This window comes from Eurosta solidaginis, chromosome 3 (genome assembly GCF_040869045.1).
Source record: "Eurosta solidaginis isolate ZX-2024a chromosome 3, ASM4086904v1, whole genome shotgun sequence".
NCBI lineage: Eukaryota > Metazoa > Arthropoda > Insecta > Diptera > Tephritidae > Eurosta > Eurosta solidaginis.
Window position 1 is genome coordinate 2363751 of NC_090321.1, and position 22607 is coordinate 2386357.

General features: G+C 38.0%; 2 protein-coding genes across 11 annotated transcripts in view; one reads left to right on the plus strand and one right to left on the minus strand.

Annotated features, from left to right (window-relative positions):
• The window catches only part of Fa2h (Fatty acid 2-hydroxylase), a 60033-nt gene that overhangs the window by 20609 nt on the left and 16817 nt on the right, over positions 1-22607 (minus strand). Inside the window, exons 1-2 of one of the 10 annotated variants that reach the window (XM_067770299.1) lie at positions 14613-14721; positions 13340-13802 (exon numbers count right to left, since the gene is read on the minus strand). The exons of 5 other annotated variants lie outside the window; for them this stretch is intronic. The gene's annotated coding sequence lies outside the window, so the exon portion shown is untranslated. Of the gene's footprint in view, positions 1-13339; positions 13845-14612; positions 14722-14823; positions 14896-22607 lie in introns of those variants that run through there. 4 more of the 10 variants (XM_067770303.1, XM_067770302.1, XM_067770305.1 and 1 more) reach the window with 4 other exon arrangements.
• LOC137243094 (uncharacterized) overlaps positions 18546-22607 on the plus strand; it is a 55642-nt gene continuing 51580 nt past the window's right edge. Inside the window, exon 1 of the mRNA XM_067770312.1 lies at positions 18546-18707. The gene's annotated coding sequence lies outside the window, so the exon portion shown is untranslated. The remainder of the gene's footprint in view (positions 18708-22607) is intronic.

A 22607-nucleotide genomic window follows, 5' to 3' on the forward strand; every position in this document is an offset into this window, starting at 1 on the left:
TTGTACAAACTCACTATCTCATCGCGTTTATCAATGCCTTATGAGTGTTTTCACATAAAAAACTGATTTTCTCAAAAGGTGTAGTTACGCGGTTAACGAATAAACGGGACGATACCTATGTTATTTGCTTAAATGCTTACGATTTATATGTGAGTACATATGCACACTAGAATGGTTTTGTTTAATTCTTAATTGTTTCGCGTATCAGAGCAAGCGCAAAGGTATGAGTGTACAGTCTTTAACCTTGCACTTTGCGTATCACACACAAGTGAACACCCTATATATGAAAGTGTACGCCCTTTCCATGTACAGGATTTTACTCACAAGCTTTACGCGGCAATGATTACTTCTGATTGAATCAGTTGTAGCCATGCAATCATTAACAATAAGAGTTGGGTTAATTTCAATCAAAATGGATGTTGAAACTCTAAAACTGTGGAGAACCATTATTACCGAAAGGAGACAGGTTTGGATAACGTGTGGCTACATCCTTTTAAATGAAGCTCGACCTGGGCCTGTATTACGTGTAACGATCCGTGATCGAAATTAATTTTTTAAATTACAATAGCTCTGAATGGATCGGATTAATGGCATATGCGAACTAGCGGCAAATAGTACTCGTTAGATCCATAACTTATTATAATTTTTAGAAATAGTTTGACAGTTGCATAGTTATCGCTTGACTGAAAATGGTTTTCAGGTTTGCAGTTTTTAATTGTGAAAAATGTTAGAAAATTTACCAACCAGTGGGAAAAATAATTTCACTTGCAAAGTGTGCCAACACCCTTAGCCAAAGCAAATGTCAAATTCTTCTTCTTATGATTTGCTTGGAACAAAATTTGAGAGATGGCTACTTTTCAGTATCAGATGGCGTCAGTGTCGCTCAGTCTACCGTTCTCCATAAAAGTACGTGCAATCTACTCATAATGCATAAGCTTGTGTTAAACTCATCTATATTGTCACGGATATTAGCATCACTAAGTTATCCCATCACTAAGGCGATGCTAAGGCCACGATAAGCAGTATTTACGTCAATAATAAAATCATGTATACACATATATAAGGCAGACGAAATAAGTCACACACAGATGCATTTACTTATACGCCTATGTATGCGCGAGAGACTGTAAACTACAAACATTCACATCAATAATTCAATCATTATGTATCTACATAAACGAATAAATAATTGCGTCTACACATATGTACGTATACGAGCAGCGGAGCGGCAATGCACAAACACATGCATATATCTTATCTGAGTTGTCACAAGAGAGAGCAATAATTTGTGCACGTAGTTGTGGCTGGCGATTTTGTAGCCGAAACAAACTAGTAAGTTCTGGAAATCGAGGAGCCTAGAAGTATGCAGCGTAAACTATAAAAGCGGGGCAGGCGAGTAAGAAGTAATTCAGTTTGAGTTGAGCTATCAATCAGTTTGATTAAGCACGCGATCTGGCCAATAGTAGAGTTTCATTTGAGTTATCAATCAGTTTGGTTATTAAGCCAGCGAGTAGCAAAGTATAAGTGTATTGTGAAGTACTTTAATAAAGGCCATTTTTCCATTATTCAATATTGGAGTTATTTATTCAACAGTTTAGTGATTCGAACTTAGCAGAGGATTGTAAATAAGAGGATTTGCAAGTAAAATCGTTACAATTGGTGTCAGAAGAGGAATTGTTGAATAAATTCCAGAAGACAACAAGGACATGGCAAAGTTCAGGGAATTAAAGATCCAGCAACTGAAGAAGGAGTTGGAGAGCCGTGGATTGAATACAAGCGGCGTTAAACTCGAACTTCAGGCACGGCTACGAGAGGCAATGGAAGCAGAAGGAATTGATGTGGAAGAGTATGTCTTTCACCTTGATGGCGAGGAGACAACAAAAATTGAAGAGAAAAACGAAACATCGCAGACGGTTACCAGCACAGACTTGAACATGATATTGGCTGCAATATCTGCACAAACATCGACAGTAGCATCAATGTCGTCGCAATTGGCATCCCAACTAGAAGCGCAAGGGGCACGTATAACAGAAATGTCATCGCAAATATCCACCAACATGTCATCTCAACTAGAAGAACAGAAAACGTATATGTCATATCAACTAGAAGAACAGAAAACGTATATGTCATCACAGATGGAATCCCAAGAGACACGAATAACATCGAATATTGAAGCACAGGAAACACAAATTTCTTCACAACTGGAAGAACAGCAGACGTATATGGTATCCCAACTAGAATCGCAGGAAACCCGTATAACATCACAATTGGAAGAACAGAAGACATACTTGGCATCTCAACTGGAAGCGCAAGAGGCACGTATATCTGAAATGTCGGCACAAATTTCGGAACAGGTATCATCGCAGTTCTTTGTGAAACTGGAAGAGCAGGATGCAAAAATTTTACAACTCGAGGACAAAATTGAGTCGTATGGAGCAATTACAACTAAACCGCCCAGCTGTTTCAGCAAGCAATCCAAAGGTAAAAACACCATCATTTTACGGTTCTGTTCCTTTCCAGGTCTTTAAGCTACAGTTTGAGAAGACCGCAGCAGTGAACAACTGGAATGCGGAAGATAAAGTTGCTGCACTGTTCGTGGCATTGAAGGGGCCAGCAGCGGAAATCCTACAGACGATTCCCGAAGGAGAGCGGAACAATTATGAAGCATTGATGGCTGCTGTAGAACGACGTTATGGAAGCGAGCATAGAAAACAGATATTCCAAATTGAGTTGCAAAACCGCTACCAAAAAGCAAATGAGACATTGCAGGAGTTTGCTTCAGATATTGAAAGATTGGCTCATCTTGCAAATGCGGACGCACCCGTGGAATACACTGAAAGGGTAAAAATCCAGAGTTTCATAAATGGCATACGGGACGTGGAAACGAAGCGGGCTACATATGCGAATCGAAAACTAACGTTTGCTGAAACGGTATCGCATGCACTGACTCAGGAAACAGCCTCAATTTTGAGTAAGCCAGCGTACAAAGCTCATCGCGTGGAAGTGGAAAAGCCAGACTGGGTAGACGCAATTTTGGAAGCATTGAAGGGTACGCAGCAGAAGAATAATGATGCAGTCAAATGCTTTAAGTGTGGAAAGCCAGGTCATATTGCGCGTTATTGCAACACCAACCCTAACAGTTCCAACAATGTGGGTGGTCGTAAACGCAGAGCACAAGGAGATGAGCAAATCTCCAAGTCAAATCAATCGTTAAACTAAAGGGATTCAGCAGCAAGGGGCGGCAGCTGACTCCCTCAATTGAATGCCCCATAATCTCTATCTCACAAATTGGAAGAAGGTCGAGCAATCTTACTGTCGGAGGATATGTGGATGGAAAGGAACGTTTACCGACTGTAGATACGGGTGCATCTCATTCCATCATTCGAGCGGATTTAGTCAAAAAGAAGATAAGACCATTGCATGGAGCAATATTGCGTACAGCCACTGGAGAAGACACCCAGGTAATTGAAGAAGTAGAATGTGAACGTCACGGTACTACACAATTTTATAGTGGCAGGTATTGTTGATGAAATCATAATTGGAGTGGACTTCTTAATTAACCAAGGCATCAAAATCGATATGCAAAGCAAGACGATGCGATATAAGAACATGGATGTGCCACTTAATTTCGGCTACGAGAGAGGCTACAGTAGTAAACGAGTGCTGGTGGAAGAGAGTCAGCAAATACCACCAAAATCAGAAGCAGTCATCTGGGCAAAGGTTGATGGAGATTGTGGGACAAACAAATTGTGGGTTGTCGAAGCAGCAAATAAATCAGCACTGAACATACTTGTAGGAAAAACCCTGGCTATGACAAAACAAGATGGACGTATTCCGGTAAGAGTACTCAATGAGTTCAAGTCACCATTCAATTTGACCAAAGGAGCTATTTTGGGAAGATGCCAAGAGGCCGAAGTAGTTATTAACTGTGAACAGCTCCAGGAACACGTTTCATCTAGTAATACTGATCTTTCAAATGATATCACGGCATGGACGCAAGAGCTAGAGGAAGCCTATCAGAGTAAGGCAAAACAACTGCTCATAAAATACGCGAACATATTTGACCAGGATGGTTCCAAACCAGGCCGCACCAATGTTGTGAAACATCAAATTGACATTGGAGAGGCGAGGCCGATACGTCAAGCTCCACGTAGTGTTCCACTGGCGAAGCGGGAAGTGGTGAGTCAAATTATACAAGAAATGAGCGACAGCGGCGTCATCGAACCATCAGCTAGTCCATGGAGCTCACCGGTAGTACTTGTAAAGAAGAAGGATGGAAAAATGAGGTTTTGCGTGGACTACCGGAAGTTAAATGACGTTACGAAAAAGGATAGCTACCCATTGCCAAGAATTGACGACACTCTGGACTCGCTATCTGGTACGAAATGGTTTTCCACACTGGACTTGAAAAGCGGCTATTGGCAAGTTGAGGTGAAGGAGGAAGATAAAGAGAAAACAGCCTTCAGTGTCGGTGATGGTCTTTGGCAATTTACAGTGATGCCTTTTGGACTTTGTAATGCACCAGCTACTTTTGAGAGACTCATGGACCAGGTACTGAAATGACTACATTGGAAAACATTCTTGGTGTACCTGGACGACATCATCGTATTGGGCAAGAGTTTTGATGAACATCTTAAGAACTTGGAGGAAGTTTTCCAGAGAATAGCTGGCGCTGGTTTGAAGTTAAGTCCCAAAAAGTGTACGCTGTTTAAAAAGGAAGTAAATTATTTGGGCCACAAAGTAACTACAGAAGGTGTCTGTACAGCGAATGAAAAGATAGAGGCAGTAAAGGATTGGCCAAGACCACAGAACCTACATGAATTGAGAAGTTTTCTTGGGCTGTGCACATATTACCGCCGATTTGTACCAAATTTTTCCAGCGTAGCCCATAGCCTCCATGAGCTTACAAGAAAAAACAAAGCTTTTGAATGGAAGAAGGAGCAAGAAGTGGCTTTCCGAACATTGAAGGAGCGTTTATGCACTGCCCCAATGTTAGCATATCCGATTCCAGGAGCAACATTTATTCTAGATACAGATGCGAGTGGATATGCTATAGGAGGCGTTTTATCACAACTGGTCGATGGACAGGAGAAGGTAGTTGCATATTACAGCCGTTCGATTGGAAAACCAGAGAGGAACTACTGTGTTACGCGGAGAGAGCTGTTGGCATTGGTAGAGTGCATTAAACATTTTCACAAATACCTCTACGGCCAGCGATTCCGTGTCAGGACAGATCACGCAGCGTTGAAATGGCTTCTGCAGTTCCGTAATCCGGAAGGACAATTGGCACGGTGGATCGAGCGACTACAAAGCTACGACTTTTCCATTGAGCATCGAAAAGGTAGTACCCATGGAAATGCTGATGCAATGTCACGAAGACCATGTAGTTTCGAATGCAAGCACTGTTCAAAAGCCGAGGCTAAAGAAGATATTATAGATGTCCGGATGAATATAACATGTACAGATGAATGGGACAAGGAACAGCTAAGAAAGTGCCAGCTAGAAGATGCAGATCTGTCACGTGTTATGCAAGGGCTCGAACGAAATGAAAGACCAAACAGAGAAGAGATGTCAGCAGAGAGTCCCATTGCGAAGTCATATTGGGCACAGTGGAACAGTTTAGAATTGATATCCGGTTGCCTTCATCGAGTATGGGAGTGTGAGGATGGTAAATACAAGAATAAACTGATAGTTGTTCCCAGAAAGAGGATTCCTGACGTGCTCACAGAGATTCTATTGGGTTGGTTGCCGTCAGTTGGTCACCGAGTGGATTGCGAACTGCGAGGTTTGCAGCAGAGCGAAAGGGCCCAGAACACGAAGTCATGGCCAGATGAAGCAATATAACTCAGGTGCGCCATTTGAAAGGATCGCCATGGATGTCGCAGGTCCATTTCCTACTAGCAACCGCGGAAACAAATACGTACTGGTGGTTATGGATTATTTCAGTAAATGGCCAGAGGTATACCCAATCCCAAACCAAGAAGCAGAAACAGTAGCAGAAGTGGTTAAAAACGAATGGGTTGCAAGGTATGGTGTACCAATGGAGTTACATTCTGACCAAGGCAGGAATTTCGAATCAGTTGTGTTCCAGGAAATGTGTAAGTCATTGGGCATTCGAAAAACACGGACAACTGCATTGCATCCTCAATCCGATGGTATGGTAGAACGATTCAATAGAACATTGGAGGAGCACTTAAGGAAAGTAGTAGACAAGTACCATAAAGAATGGGATACCCGCATGCCATTGTTATTGATGGCTTACCGATCAGCAGTGCATGAGACAACGGGCCAAACCCCTGCAAAAGTAATTTTTGGCAATGACCTTAGACTGCCAGCTGATTTGAAGTTTGGGATAGATGCCAATGCGGAGAGAAATGTCAGGACATCCACTAGTGATTTGGAAGAAGAGCTAAGAGAAATACATGATCTAATAAGGCAACGAACAAAGATTATGAGTGACAAGATGAAAGCCAGATATGATAAAGCAATTAATTCAGAAGGTTTTCAGGAAGGAGATTTGGTGCTGTTATACAACCCACAACGTAAAAAAGGTTTGTCCCCGAAATTGCAGTGTAATTGGGAAGGCCCATACAAAGTTGTAAAACGGATCAACGATGTAGTGTACCGCATACAAACCATCGATAAACCACGAACCAAAATGAAAGTGGTCCATTTGGAAAGGCTGGCAACGTTTAGATCGGGAGATTTGTCTGACCGGGACGATCAGACTTAGGTGGAGGGCAATGTCACGGATATTAGCATCACTAAGTTATCCCATCACTAAGGCGATGCTAAGGCCACGATAAGCAGTATTTACGTCAATAATCAAATCATGTATACACATATATAAGGCAGCCGAAATAAGTCACACACAGATGCATTTACTTATACGCCTATGTATGCGCGAGAGACTGTAAACTACAAACATTCACATCAATAATTCAATCATTATGTATCTACATAAACGAATAAATAATTGCGTCTACACATATGTACGTATACGAGCAGCGGAGCGGCAATGCACAAACACATGCATATATCTTATCTGAGTTGTCACAAGAGAGAGCAATAATTTGTGCACGTAGTTATGGCTGGCGATTTTGTAGCCGAAACAAACTAGTAAGTCCTGGAAATCGAAGAGCCTAGAAGTATGCAGCGTAAACTATAAAAGCGGGGCAGACGAGTAAGAAGTAATTCAGTTTGAGTTGAGCTATCAATCAGTTTGATTAAGCACGCGATCTGGCGGCCAATAGTAGAGTTTCATTTGAGTTATCAATCAGTTTGGTTATTAAGCCAGCGAGTAGCAAAGTATAAGTGTATTGTGAAGTACTTTAATAAAGGCCATTTTTCCATTATTCAATATTGGAGTTATTTATTCAACAGTTTAGTGATTCGAACTTAGCAGAGGATTGTAAATAAGAGGATTTGCAAGTAAAATCGTTACTATATGAAAAAGTGCTTATGTGTCGGGGCTTTAATTTCATAAATCAGTCTTCCTCTTTCTCTGAACTTCTCTCCCAGTCTCTCTCTATATATATCTCTCTCTCAATTTACATTATTCCAAATCATGGTTGCCACACCATGTTTTCATTTGGGACCAAATTCATCAAAAAAAGGACCAAATCTCAAAAAAAAGGCCAACATTTTTTTACAAGAGTGTCGTATTCGTTGTAAAATATGAAGCTTAAGGATGTTTCCATGGTTTCTTATATACAATTTTACTACACATAACGAAGACTTAACATAGTGAAAGCTTTAATTCAAACTCCACAAACAAAAATAAAGTGCTCTTTTGGGTACTACATATACATATGTATATTCACATTGCTAGGATAAGTTGGTAGCAATGAAATAAAATATATAGCGCAGTTAGTTTTAGTAAGAAACGGTTGAAATAACAAATTTCAACAAATTTCCTTAAAGTTGGTAATAACACCCGCGGGCTTTATTTTTTTTTTTAAGGGAGATAAAGCCCGCGAGCGTTATCGCCTTTCTAAAGGAAATAACGCCTACTTCCATATTACCATTTGTAACTTCTATAAACATGTCCATGCTCACATTGGTATAGAATGGAAACAAATAATATATTATAATAATACTAAATACAAAATATTAAAATATAACAAAAGTAGAATAAAACCAAATAAAATAAAAATAAAACAATATACATATTTAATAAATTGAAAAAAAAAAATTTAATAAAATGAAATAAAACAATATAAAACAAGTAATGAAGGCTAAGTTCGGGTGTAACCGAACATTACATACTTAGCTGAGAGCTTTGGAGACAAAATAAGGGAAAATCACCATTTAGCAAAATGAACCTAGGGTAACCCTGGAATGTGTTTGTATGACATGTGTATCAAATGAAAGGTGTTAATGAGGGTTTTAAAAGGGAGTAGCCCTTAGTTGTATATGTGAAGGCGTTTTCGAGATATCCACCAAAATGTGGACCAGGGTGACCCAGAACATCTTCTGTCGGGTACCGCTAATTTATTTATATATGTAATACCACGAACTGCCAAGATTCCAAGACGCTTTTGATTTCGCCCTGCAGAACTTTTTCATTTTCTTCTACTTAATATGGTAGGTGTCACACCCATTTTACAAAGTTTTTTCTAAAGTTATATTTTGCGTCAATAAACCAATCCAATTACCATGTTTCATCTCCTTTTTCATATTTGGTACAGAATTTTTCATTTTTCGTAATTTTCGATATCGGAAAAGTGGGCGTGGTCATAGTCGGATTTCGGCCATATTTTATACCAAGAAAAAGTGACTTCAAATAAGTACGTGAACTAAGTTTAGTTAAGATATATCGTTTTTTGCGCAAGTTATCGTGTTAACGGCCGAGTGGAAGGACAGACGGTCGACTGTGTATAAAAACTGGGCGTAGCTTCAACCGATTTCGCCCGTTTTCACAGAAACCAGTTATCGTAGAATCTATGTCCCTACCAAATTTCACAAGGATTGGCAAATTTTTGTTCGACTTATGGCATTAAAAGTATTCTAGACGAATTAAATGAAAAAGGGCGGAGTTACGCCCATTTTGAAATTTTCTTTTATCTTTGTATTTTGTTGCACCATATCATTACTGGAGTCGGATGTTGACATAATTTACTCTTATACTGTAAAGATATTCAATTTTTTGTTAAAATTTGACTGTAAACATTTTTTTTTAAAAAGAAGAACGAAAAAAATCTATTGATCGCAAGTTTCTATGTTTCAAAATGTATTTAAAATATATGGAGCTAGCAGTTTTTCATAATAATTTTGTTGGAGTTAGGCGTTATGTTACGGTCTGCTGTTATGGTCTACGGTTACGGTCCACTTGGGAGCGTTTTCGTGCGAACACACCTAGTGACTGAGGATGGGACGAAAGTTGCGATACAAAAGTATCGAAACAAAGAAAAGAAAAATTCGGCGATCACTAGCGAAAAAAGCCATGAGTTTCCGGCAAGAAAAAAAGGAGAAAGGTTGGTAAATTGCTTGAGCAAAATTTTTGGCGGCCCTGCAATTATATATGAGGGATCATATCACACTTAGGGACACAACTTCAACAGCAAAGGCATCAAGCTCAGTTAATATACTGCTTCAGTAACTTTATTGCTCACTTCAACTGCGCCTCCCCAACGATACTCAACTAATCACAAAACACCCTCGCCGGCTGTGCGCTTAAACAGGTAAATGCCCAGAAACTAGGAAGGAGTCGATAGCGCAAAGTACTGAAACCGTTCATTCCGACAAATCTCGTTTCTACGCGTCTATTTTTGGGTGGTAATAAACCTTACACTGGTTGTGTTGTGTTGACACAAGATCCAGTTGAATGTAGGTCGGTGTTCACAGTCACACCTAGTGAGATAAACCCCTTCCTCTACGTTTACGAAGAACACGACCACCTGCGGAAAAGCGTCCGACACCACCTGCGCCTCCAGGGCCAGCAGTACGCTGCCGCCTAATACAACTAACGTCAAAATGGCCAAGTCATCCGGCTCGTAAAGGCCAGCACGAAGCTTTATCGCCACCCGGGTCATTCGGTTACCTCGGACCAAAGCGCCAACCACCACCAACGGCGCCTACTATTACCACGGGCATCACCATCGGTAGTACCTCCCCCAACCCCTTCATTAGCGCCAGCCACGGGCGCAACAACCACCAGACGTACCGCCACCACCAGTTGCAACGCACGTAGCGGGGCCGCGACCATAGGCCTGCGGCCACTAATGTTAACACCAACAGCAGGCGGTACCACCGTCAACAATACTAGCCGCAACCTTATCAGCTACGAGCAAACCGGCTACAACAATACTAGCCGCAACATTATCAGCTACGACCATACCGGCTACAACAATACTGGCCGCAACCTTATCAGCCACGACCATTCAGGCTACAACGATACCAGCGTAACAATACCAGCTACAACAACAACCGCAGGGCAGCGAACATAGGTCTGCGGCCATCCCGATTACGACAACGAATATCAGCGGTTAAAGCGGTGAGTTCGTTCGGATACTGACTAAATATACATATTTGTAGCCTCAACCTTGTTCTTTCATTTTCTTTTGACTCTGCAACAACATATAGTATTAATATACAAACATATTCAAATTTAAGGCTACAACCCTAGTATAGAATCTTAACATGTAATACATACATACATGCATATACCTAAGTTAAAGAGAGCAAGCAGCATCCACTTGTAGTAAAGTTAAAAAAGTAGACGTAACGTAATGTTAAGTTAAAGAGGTTTAATTAACTTAGAAACAAAAAAAAAAAAAAAAAACAAAACAATACCAGCACTGACTGGTAAATGCAAAACAGTTTACGTTTTACTTGAACATGTAAAACGATTTCGTTAATTTTACTATAAATTTAAAAGTTCCCGTTTTACCTGAGAATGTAAAACGATTCCGTTAATTTTACTATAAATTTAAAAGTTTACGTTTTACTCGAATATGTAAAACGATTTCGTTGACGAGTATGATTTACTATGAATTTAAAAGTTTACGTTTTACTTGAATATGTGAAACGATTTCTTCGAGGAGTATGATTTACCCCAAATTTAATCTTAATTGCTTTTATAACAAATTTTCTTAGTACATATTACATATTAGTGTCATTATACTATGCGTTATAGCAATTTGATATTTTGTTAAACTCAAAATAAGTTCTACTACAACAACATAATAATTTTGTAAGGGGGCCCCAATTATCGGAATTTGTATCCAAACTTTATAGCCCTAAAATATGTTTTGTGAATAACAAAAAAAAAAAGGGCATTAAACCAAATTTTTTTTTGTATGTAGTATATTTACTATCCATAAGCACATTTAATCACACTTTTTTCTCACACCAAGCGTGTATAACCCTTATCAAAAAAAAAGGGGTGACATAAATATAGGTATAGCTTGAAATATTACGAGCAAAAGTAAGAGAAAAGAAAGGAACCCCCAGCAGGACAAACTTAGCCAGACTTAAATATTCATATTAGATTTCGTTTTCAATTTCGGCCCAATAAAGTGGGAAACTGTTGGATCATTTTTTTTTCTCTCCCTTTATATGCTACACGCAATTACATACATTTTCATAGCGTAAATAGCTGCTCGTAGTCCAACATTTTTTTTGTTCTGAAGTTGTCTTGGGACGATGCTATAAGCAGACCTGTTTTGGCTTTGGAGCCTAGGCGGTAGCCCTGGTTAAGAAACCTGTACTACCGTAAACATTTTTTTTGTAGCATACTTACGTTAATAATAATGAAATTTAAATAAACTTTGTAATTAAAATGGGAATGCTGGTGTTCTGGCTCATTTAGAAGGCACGTAGGGTTACCAGGTAAGGGGCCACCGGAATTTTAGGTGCGACGGTGGCCATGGATTTTGAGGGTGGGATATGCACCGGGCGTCGCAACAACACCCGCGGCGCCCCAAGATATATTCGGCCCTTTTATTTGTATTTTTATTTTTCAGCAGTTTTTTTTTTTTTGAATTTTGATTTTAGAGTTAGTAACCGGTCATGTCCGGTTCGGTAATTTTTGTTGCGTTAGATTTTTTTTTGAATTTTGAGTTTAAATTTTGAATGTTTTAACGGTCTGTCCGTGACATCCGGTTCGACCGGATGTTGTTTTAGTCCATTTGAGCGTTTTGAATTAGTTCTGCGCTTTTGTCAGTTTTTTTTAAAGGCATGATATGACCTTTTTTTCTGATTATGGCGCAGGAACAGTAAGGTTGGCAAGGACCCGCCCCAGCCGACAATGACTAGCCAATGTGCACCACCACATGTTGTTGTTGTTGTTGTTGTTGTTGTTGTAGTGATTAGGTTACTCCCCGAAGGCTTTGGGGAGTGTTATCGATTTGATGGTCCTTTGTCGGATACAGATCCGATACGCTCCGGTAACACAGCACCATTAAGGTGCTGGCCCGACCATCTCGGGAACGATTTATATGGCCACATTGAACCTTCAGGCCATCCCTCCCTCCCCACCCCCAAGTTCCATGAGGAGCTTGGGGTCGCCAGAGCCTCGTCTGTTAGTGAAACGGGATTCGCCGCTCGAAGGTGAGGTTGACAATTGGGTTGGAGAAGCTATATATTACGCTACACAACCCCTTGAATCCCTGCACCACCACATCATGCCGACCGCCTTCCTTACTGCTTCCACCAAAAATGCGATTCCATAACAGTTATTATTTTTATTTAGTAATTTTTTGCGATTCTGGACATTAAACACAAACTTTTCTTTAACAGCCATGTGCAGAAATCGTCACAAATTCCATTTGTATCTAAGAGACGTTTTGAGTGAAAAGCTCCCCTTAAATTGAGTTAGGGGAAAGAAAAACAATTTTTCGTTCCTTGGCGCAATCATAGCCACTAACTTAAATGAGTTTAAACTGATTTAAAATGTCTTGCGGTTTTATAGACATACAAAATTCTTGCTGTGTTTACCCAGCAAACACACAAATGTTTACCTTCCTTTCCCATTTATTTGTACCTTTGTCGTGCTCGTAACATTGAAAAATGAACTCCATGGAAACTTATGAGAGAAACTTGCAAGCACAAAAGGAATACAAGGAAATCAATTTTAAAAGTTCGAAATGAACAAGTTATAAAAAAAAAACAGTTATGACTGTTGATTACGTGTGGTTCGGGACGATGGGGATTCGCTCGCACGTAACACCAAAAAAGAAATGTAAACGAAAAGGAACTAGTTAGTGTCTTATTGAAAACAACACTTTCACTAATCTAATTAATAACAAAGGGTCTTTATTAAAAAAAAAGTATTTAGGAAATCAAACTTTAGCTTACTTGTATGGAATTTACACTTGAAACAATAAGGAATGCTTACCTTCGGCTTGGTTGCTGGAGCTCACTTGCTGACGTTCAAAAAAGAAGTGACCGTGAAAGGAAAGTAAAAAGTCCATGGCACCCGCCGATTACTAACTTTCGTCGAGTATTCCCCTACTCAAGTAGTTCTCGGCGGCGCATGGACAGTTACCGGTAATAATTAAGTGTACGGGGCGCATTAGGGTGAACCGAAAGTTATTTTAAAAATATTTAGGCTGGTGGCCTGAACAACTGTATTGAGAAGAATAAAAATAAGAGGGGCGTTCCTTTGAATTTTTGTTTGTTGTTTGATCCTGTATATTTTACTTTTATATGAAATAATATAAGGAAGTATTTTAGAGCTCAATCGAAATCAGCCTGAATTGTGGGTTGCACCACTTTTGCGTTGATAGCCCTTTATGTAAATATCCATTGTTTCCAGTTTTCTTCTTGTTTTTTCAATTTGCATTTATCACATATTTTAGCTTGTAGTACATAAATAATTTGTTCGCATTTAATTAATTATTTCACACACAATATATATAAATAAAATTATACTTTTGTAACACCATTTTCACACTATTTTATATTTTATCTTCACTTCCTTCAAACAATCGTGTGTCAATTTGTTTAACAACAAATGAAAACTACCGAATCAAAAAAGATATATATTTAAAATGAATAAACCGACAAATGCCACAGTTTGTTAGCTAAGCTAAATCTAAATAAAAAATGCAAACAAAAAATACCAATATGTTTTTATGTTTAATGGTGTGTTCAATTTTACTTAAAATTTTTAAAAATTAATGAGCTTAACACCGATAAATGATAATTGTTAGTCAACTATTATTTTTGGTTTTATTGGGAAAAACTGAAACGAAGGAAACATTTACTGCCATATTGCGATGGTACCATTTGGAAAACCGCCACGTCATCATCGTCAGGCAATTTCGTAATGTTTATTTATTTCAACAGATTTTACCGGGAATCGAACCGCGGTTAAACTGCTGAAATCACAATCGCCTAACCATTGGGCTATTGGGCAAATACCACACAATACCGCTGTTCGATTCCCGGCAAAACCTGTTGAAATAAATAAACATTAGAAATTGCCTGACAATGATGACGTGACGGTTTTCGAAATGGTACCATCGCAATATGCCAGTAAATGTTTCCTTCTTTTAAATTTTTCCCAATAAAACCAAAAAATGATAATTGAATAACAATTATCATTTATCGGTGTTAAGCTCATTAATTCCTGAAAATTTTAAACAAAAAATACAAATTTTTACAACTTTTTTTTTTTTTTTGTGGTTTGCGTAAAAATGTAAACACTTAAACTCTTTCCAATCCAGTCACTAATTCCTTGTTTTTTTTTTTTTTTGCTTTTTTTAACATATGCAAATATGAATAAAAAAAATACACGAGTTTAGCATGCCAATCTTATCAATAACAACAATAACGATGAACAATAAAATGAATAAACAGCACGGCCACCTAACGCACCACACGCCAACTGTCAGACTGACAGAAATGACCAAATGTTAGAATACTAACTCGTCCAGCACCGTTGCTGCGCCAAGACGTACTAAGCAATATAGAAACACTTTTATCGGCAAATACTGGCGTGTATGGTGTATATGTATGTACATATGCACATATATATGTATGTTTATTATAGCGTTTTTTTATTTACAAGCGCCTAAACTTTTTAAAATTGTTTTTATTTTTATTAGTGATTTACGCTTAAAGCATTAGTTATAGTAATTTTTTTATCTTTATATGTTTTGCTGTAGTGAAAATGATATATATAGAAATATTTATAAAAAAGGGTTAGGCAGCCTAATCGCTGCTTTATCAGATAATAATCTAATAGTGTGTATGAATTAGAGATATACGCCACCGCCGCCGTCGATTTTCGTCGTTTTTCGCACGCCGCCGCCGAATGTTAAAATAATCGGCGCGGCGGCGGCGGCGGCAGCGTCCGGCGCGGTACTATATTTTGTACTTATTTTAGGCTATATAATGCTGATTATCTACATCGAAAATTGGTTCGATGTTATAAAAATGGGTATCAAATGACTCGTGTTGCTATCAGCATTAAGAACACTAATACCAAAATAAATTTTTTTAAATCGGCTTAAAGTTATTTTCTAAAAACAACATATATTAGGTATGCATTTCAAACCCCAGAGGTTTGAATACAAATTAAAAAGTATGTAAGTAAGTGAATACACAATAAAAAGTAAATTGTTAAAGGTAAGGTAAAAGTATACAACAGCGGTCGACTGTAAAATCGCGTCCGAAAATATCGGGAGGGGTGTCAAACTGCGCGTCTTGAACTCGTCAACAACAATCCGAAGGTGGAAAAGAAAAACTTCAACTCTGTCAAGAGATAGGAGTAAACTGCTGTAATTTTTTACGACAGCATAACACTGCTAATACGCGTCCAAAAATATCGAGAGAGGTATCAAACGACGCGTCTTGACATCAGTATTAATAATCCGAAGGCGGAGAATAACTCGTTCAAAAGATATTAACGAAAAACCGAAAAAGACCCGCGGGTCCCTCCGAAACCGGTGGTGAAATCCATAGTATTTTTGCGCAGAACACCTTTCTGCGTTGGCGGCCTTCGGCCGCGCTTATAAAAAATAACCCTGGGCTACGCCATGCCAAGTCCGGGTGTGTGGTATAACCGTGGCTACCGCCACGGTGATTAGAGTTTTACGCCGATCACTTTATCGATGGCTGCGGCGTAGGCTCTATTATATACCGGCGGTGGCGGCGCGCCGGCATACGCCGGTGTTCTTACTTTAAAAACCTTGATTTTTCTATTTAAAAAAATAATATTTAGAAAAGGTTTTGTTGTTACGGAGGAACTGTCCCTCGTTCTTTTACTCCAGAGAGGATTCGAATCTAACCCCGGTCTTTGAAATTGGTACTGCTGCGTCTGCTGAAAAGAAATACAGATACATAAAATTGTCGCACTTTTGCCTGTATATCTCGCGCAAAGCGTAGTTTCACCTGGGTTAACTCCTAATAATCGTCGCGAACACAATTTCTTTAAATCATTTGCGGCTCCTTGGCGGTCACGCACAAAGGCGGCTTACGGTTGCTATTAATGGTGTATTAAGACTTATGACTCTTGTGGCACAGGGCGCCTCCAGTTTTTTCGGCTGTAAGAGTTACAATTCTCGATGTGCGAACAGTAGCAATCGCGACCACCAGTCGCTACCACGCCTTCTGACCCTCACACCATACGCCAGCACAGAAGCCAAAGGACTGCGACTTCGAACTCATACCTTCCTCGACTCGACGTCACTTTCCTAGAAGCTCTAGATGTAGCTCCGAGGACTTTCTAACGGATGTTTTTTTTTTGTTTTGTCGCGCTATGCTGCCGAGCTACACTAGAGAAACACCTTGAAACGTTAGGGAGTGACTATTCGGCCAAGGATGCCGCCCTCGAAATCATAAGCAGTCTAAGTGGATGTCATTGCGTAACTCATGGGTGAAAATCGTATAATCCTCAGCGCATCTACATAATTAAAATTTTACAAGGACCCTGGAGAACATTTTTAAAATGTAGACCAAAGTTTGCAGACTTTTGCGTACACAACATTGATTTCAATAGTCTTCGTTAAATCAAAACGATATTTTAGAATGAAAGTCGACCGATTTTAAGGTGAAAGATGTTAACTGCTGTTTTCCGGCCTTATGCTATAATAGCTCATTATGGATGACCTTGTAGCTTCAGACTAGTTCGGCTGCCCCTTACATTAGGGTAGTAGCACAAACGGTAATTAGTTCGACTGTCTTGGGAAAGCTTTTACTTCACCACTTCGAGTGTTCTTGCGAAGGACAAAGCCTCACGTGGTAAATATATGTGCCTACGTATTCACAATGTGATTCACTCCAAGGGACTACTTTTGGATAGGGCCACCAACTTTGGAAATGTCAAACCGGGAGACTTGGGTGTTGAAGGATGAAGTGTGAAAATCAAAATTAACATTTCAGACGCTTTGTATAGTTTCGCAATTAAACAACAGATGTTTGAATGTAAGTCCAAGTGATTTTTCAAACCCTTCTCATACGTTCATATATCCTCAACTTAAGTATGAGGTAAGAATCGTTTCAAAGGGGTGTTGATGCCCCTAGAACAAAAATTTGAGAGAACAAAATTTGAGAGATGGCTACTTTTCAGTATCAGATAGCGCCAGTGTCGCTCAATCTACCGTTCTCCATAAAAGTACGTGCAATCTACTCATAATGCATAAGCTTGTGTTAAACTCATCTATATGAAAAAGTGCTTATGTGTCGGGCTTTAATTTCATAAATCAGTCTTCCTCTTTCTCTGACCTTCTCTCCCACTCTCTCTATATATATATCTCTCTCTCAATTTCCATTACTCCAAATCATGGTTGCCACACCATGTTTTCATTTGGGATCAAATTCATCAAAAAAAGGGCCAAATCTCAAAAAAACGACCAACATTTTTTTACACGAGTGTCATATTCGTTGTAAAATATGATGTTTCCATGGTTTCCTATATACAATTTTACTACACATAGTGAAGACTAAACATAGTGAAAGCTTTAATTCAAACTCCACACAAAAAAATAAAGTGTTCTTTTGGGTACTACATATATATATATTGTAACGAATGTTAGCAGCACTGAGCGATGCTATCGTCTCTAAGCCGATGCTAACCAGTGACGTGAATGCACATCAATAATTCATCATTATGTATCTACATAAACGAATAAATAATTGCGTCTACACATATGTACGTATACGAACATCTGAGCGGCAATGCACAAATACATGCATATATCTTATCTGAGTTGTCACAAGAGAGAGCAATAATTTGTGCACGTAGTTGTGGCAGTTATTGTAAGCAGCATAATTGCAACCCAACACCCGCTTCAAGTGCAAGTGCATTTCATCATATCGCGCAATGACAATATTGCGCAACGTTATCAATTCTATGGGAACCAAGTCAGTACCTATGCACATTGCAGCGGAGTCAGCATATTTCTATTTCACAATGTTGTGAGACTTTTGCATTGCACATGCCAGCCAAGTAAGACACCTGCGGGAAGTCAAGGCCACACTCACACCCAGACGTCGCATATATCTAGCTACAGAATGTAGCTGCACAAAATGTTATAAAAGGAAGCAGCAGTCCACGCAGAGGGCAGTTGCGTCGGGGCTTTCATACTAACCGCTATCATACTTAGTTTTAGAATACTGAATAAAGTGTTAAATCTTAAATCTAATAACGCTTCTTTTCTTATTTAATGTCCAGGGCAAGTTGGCCCATTAATTTTTTTTAGTGTAAGGATCACAGATCCTTTAAGTTCTATGTATATTCACATTTCTAGGATAAGTTGGTAGGAATGAAATAAAATATATAGCGCAGTTAGTTTTAGTAAGAAACGGTTGAAATAACAAAATTCAACAAATTTCCTTAAAGTTGGTAATAACACCCGCGGGCTTTATTTTTTTGTTTTAAAGGGAGATAAAGCCCGCGAGCGTTATCGCCTTTCTAAAGGAAATAACGTGTACTTCCATATTACCATTTGTAACTTCTATAAACATGTCCATGCTCACATTGGTATAGAATGGAAACAAATAATATATTATAATAATACTAAATACAAAATATTAAAATATAACAAAAGTAGAATAAAACCAAATAAAATAAAAATAAAACAATATACATATTTAATAAATTGAAAAAAAAAAATTTAATAAAATGAAATAAAACAATATAAAACAAGTAAAGAAGGCTAAGTTCGGGTGTAACCGAACATTACATACTCAGCTGAGAGCTTTGGAGACAAAATAAGGGAAAATCACCATTTAGCAAAATGAGCCTAGGGTAACCCTGGAATGTGTTTGTATGACATGTGTATCAAATGAAAGGTGTTAATGATTATTTAAAACGTAGTGAGGGTTTTAAAAGGGAGTAGCCCTTAGTTGTATATGTGAAAGCGTTTTCGAGATATCGACCAAAATGTGGACCGGGGGACCCAGAACATCTTCTGCCGGGTACCTCTAATTTATTTATATATGTCATACCACGAACAGTATTCCTGCCAAGATTCCAAGGGCTTTTGATTTCGCCCTGGAACACTTTCATTTTTTTCTACTTAATATGGTAGGTGTCACACCCATTTCACAAAGTTTTTTCTAAAGTTATATTTTCCGTCAATAAACCAATCCAATTACCATGTTTCATCTCCTTTTTCATATTTGGTACAGAATTATGGCATTTTTTTCATTTTTCGTAATTTTCGATATAGGAAAAGTGGGCGTGGTCATAGTCGGCTTTCGGCCATATTTTATACCAAGATAAAGTGACTTCAGATAAGTACGTGAATTAAATTTAGTTAAGATATATCGTTTTTTGCGCAAGTTATCGTGTTAACGGCCGAGCGGAAGGACAGACGGTCGACTGTGTATAAAAACTGGACGTGGCTTCAACCGATTTCGCCCATTTTCACAGAAAATAGTTATCGTCATAGAATCTATGTCCCTACCAAATTTCACAAGGATTGGTAATTTTTTGTTCGACTTATGGCATTAAAAGTATTCTAGACGAATTAAATGAAAAAGGGCGGAGTTACGCCCATTTTGAAATTTTATTTTATATTTATATTTTGTTGCACCATATCATTACTGGAGTCGAATGTTGACATAATTTACTTTTATACTGTAAAGATTAAATTTTTTGTTAAAATTTGACTTCTAAACAATTTTTTTTTTAAAGTGGGCGTGTTCGTCATCCGATTTCGCTAATTTTTATTTATCACACATATAGTAATAGCAGTAACGTGCCTACCCAATTTCATCATGATATCTTCAAAGACTGCCAAATTACAGCTTGCAAAACTTTTAAATTACCTTCTTTTAAAAGTGGGCGGTGCCACGCCCATTGTCCAAAATTTTTCTAATTTTCTATTTTGCGTCATAAGGTCAACGCACCTAACAAGTTTCATCGCTTTATCCGTCTTTGGTAATGAATTATCGCACTTTTTCGGGTTTTCGAAATTTTCGATATCGAAAAAGTGGGCGTGGTTGTAGTCCGATTTCGTTCATTTTAAATATCGATCTGAGATGAGCGCCCAGGAATCTACATACCAAATTTCATCAAGATACCTCAAAATTTACTCAAGTTAACGTGTTTACAGACGGACGGACGGACATGGATAAATGCATTTCTTTTTTCGCCCAGATCATTTTGATATATAGAAGTCTATATCGATCTCGATTAGTTTATGCCGTTACGGAATACTGTTATGCGAACACAATTAATACACTCTGTGAGCTCTGCTCAGCTGAGTATAAAAACTATGCAAATAACACAGGAAAATTATTTCGGTCTCTGATGGTTCACTTTTTCCACAAGAAAGTTGAATTAGGTGTGTTTTTATGCACACAATTTTCAAACTAAAAAGAAAATTTTCGAAATACAAATAGGCTGATTTGTTTTTAATGAGCTAGGTTGTATTTTTCTTATATTTTGTTAGTTTTTTTAAATATACAGCCCAATTCTAAACGAAAATTCCGTGCGAGTTTTTTCCCTTCTCCCATTCCTCGTATTCTAAATAAAAATTACTTGTGAGTTTTTCACTTCTCCGTTTCCTCCTATTCTGAACAATGTTCGAAAAAGCGGAAACCGGTTATGGGAGAAAAGTAGGTATAATGAATGTGAGGGAGAGGGAGATTTCTCTGCTATTTCATAGGAGTTTTTTCACTAGTTAAATTAAAGGGAATGCATCAAAATAGTTAAAGGAAATTGGTTATTTTAAGAAAGAACACTCATTTGTACAAATTTGTGCTAAAATATGTATTTACATTCTACCACAATATTCACACTGTTAATACAACAACAACAACAACCACAATATTCTTTATTTTAAGTCGAAAAGTATATCATAAGCAACGGAAGAGATCTTCGCATATTTGATGCAGCCATCCAAAAATTGGGCAAGGATTTTTTAAGAAGGCCTAAATAGATTTTTGTATATGGCGAAAGGGGAACTCAACATGACTTGGCCGCCAGAAAATTGCTTTGCAGAATGAATGCAGGCAACTCAGGCGGATTTGTGTTATCCCGCCAGTCTTCTTCTTATGCTCCTCTGTTGATGTTGTTGTGGCACCAATTCATTACTCATTTCACTGAATACTACATGAAATGCAATAATGTGCATTGTTTATACCTTATTTCTTAATTTCAAACAAATTGACAACAATAATTAAACTTTACAATTTTTTAAACAAAATAAGAAATGCGCAACGAAATTTCAATTGACAAAACAGCTGACTTCGAAAATTCGAAATTCCTATTCCCCAATTATTCTTCTCCCTAGGAGAAAAGAATTGGAGGAATTTTTCCGCGGGAATAAAAAAATCCGCGAGAACAAAATTCCGCGAGAATATTTAGAATTGGTCCGATAGTAGTTTACACACTTACGCCGTATTTCGAGGTAGGGCAACAAAAAATATAAGAGAAAATACAGAGAAAATGGTGTCATATACATAAGTAAAATTTTAAAGTAGAACAAAAAACCTAATTGAATAAAAACTTTCCAATTTGAAAATGTATTGAAAATACATAAAGTTAGCAGCTTTTGGAGTTAGCAAGTTTTATTTGTAGTATTTTTAACTGATTCTAAACTTTAAGCACACACCACGATATATGTAATTTATAAAATCTGTTTATAATTGCCACTGCTATTTTCGTGTTCGCAACTGTATATGCTGTAGCCTTCATCTGGGTATATAACGTTCGATGTCACCAGAGTTTAGACTTCGTTACTTGTTTCTTATTAAAATTCAGTAGGTTTACAATCCACGGACTTTGTTAGCAAATTTTAATAGGTACAAAGTTATATTACTGATATAATAAGTAGCTCTCATTATACTACTTGTAAATTTTTAATTTCTTTAATTTCATTTTATTGTGTTTGGTATAATATAGCACTTTTAAAATTATATTAGTTATTTTAATTAAAATTTATAATTTGTTTGTAACGATTATTAAATTAGTCGTATTGTTTATGTATTTTTACCTCGGCCAATCCACAATTAACTCGCAACTCAAATAAATGAAAGCCGTCGGTATGTATGTGTCCACAAGGGCGATCCTAATAAATCAAATAAACGTTTTTTTCCAGTCTCATCCCTTCAGTCAAAAACTCCATTCAACAATGTTTTACAGAAGAACGAAAAAAATCTATTCATCGCAAGTTTCTATGTTTCAAAATGTATTTAAAATATATGGA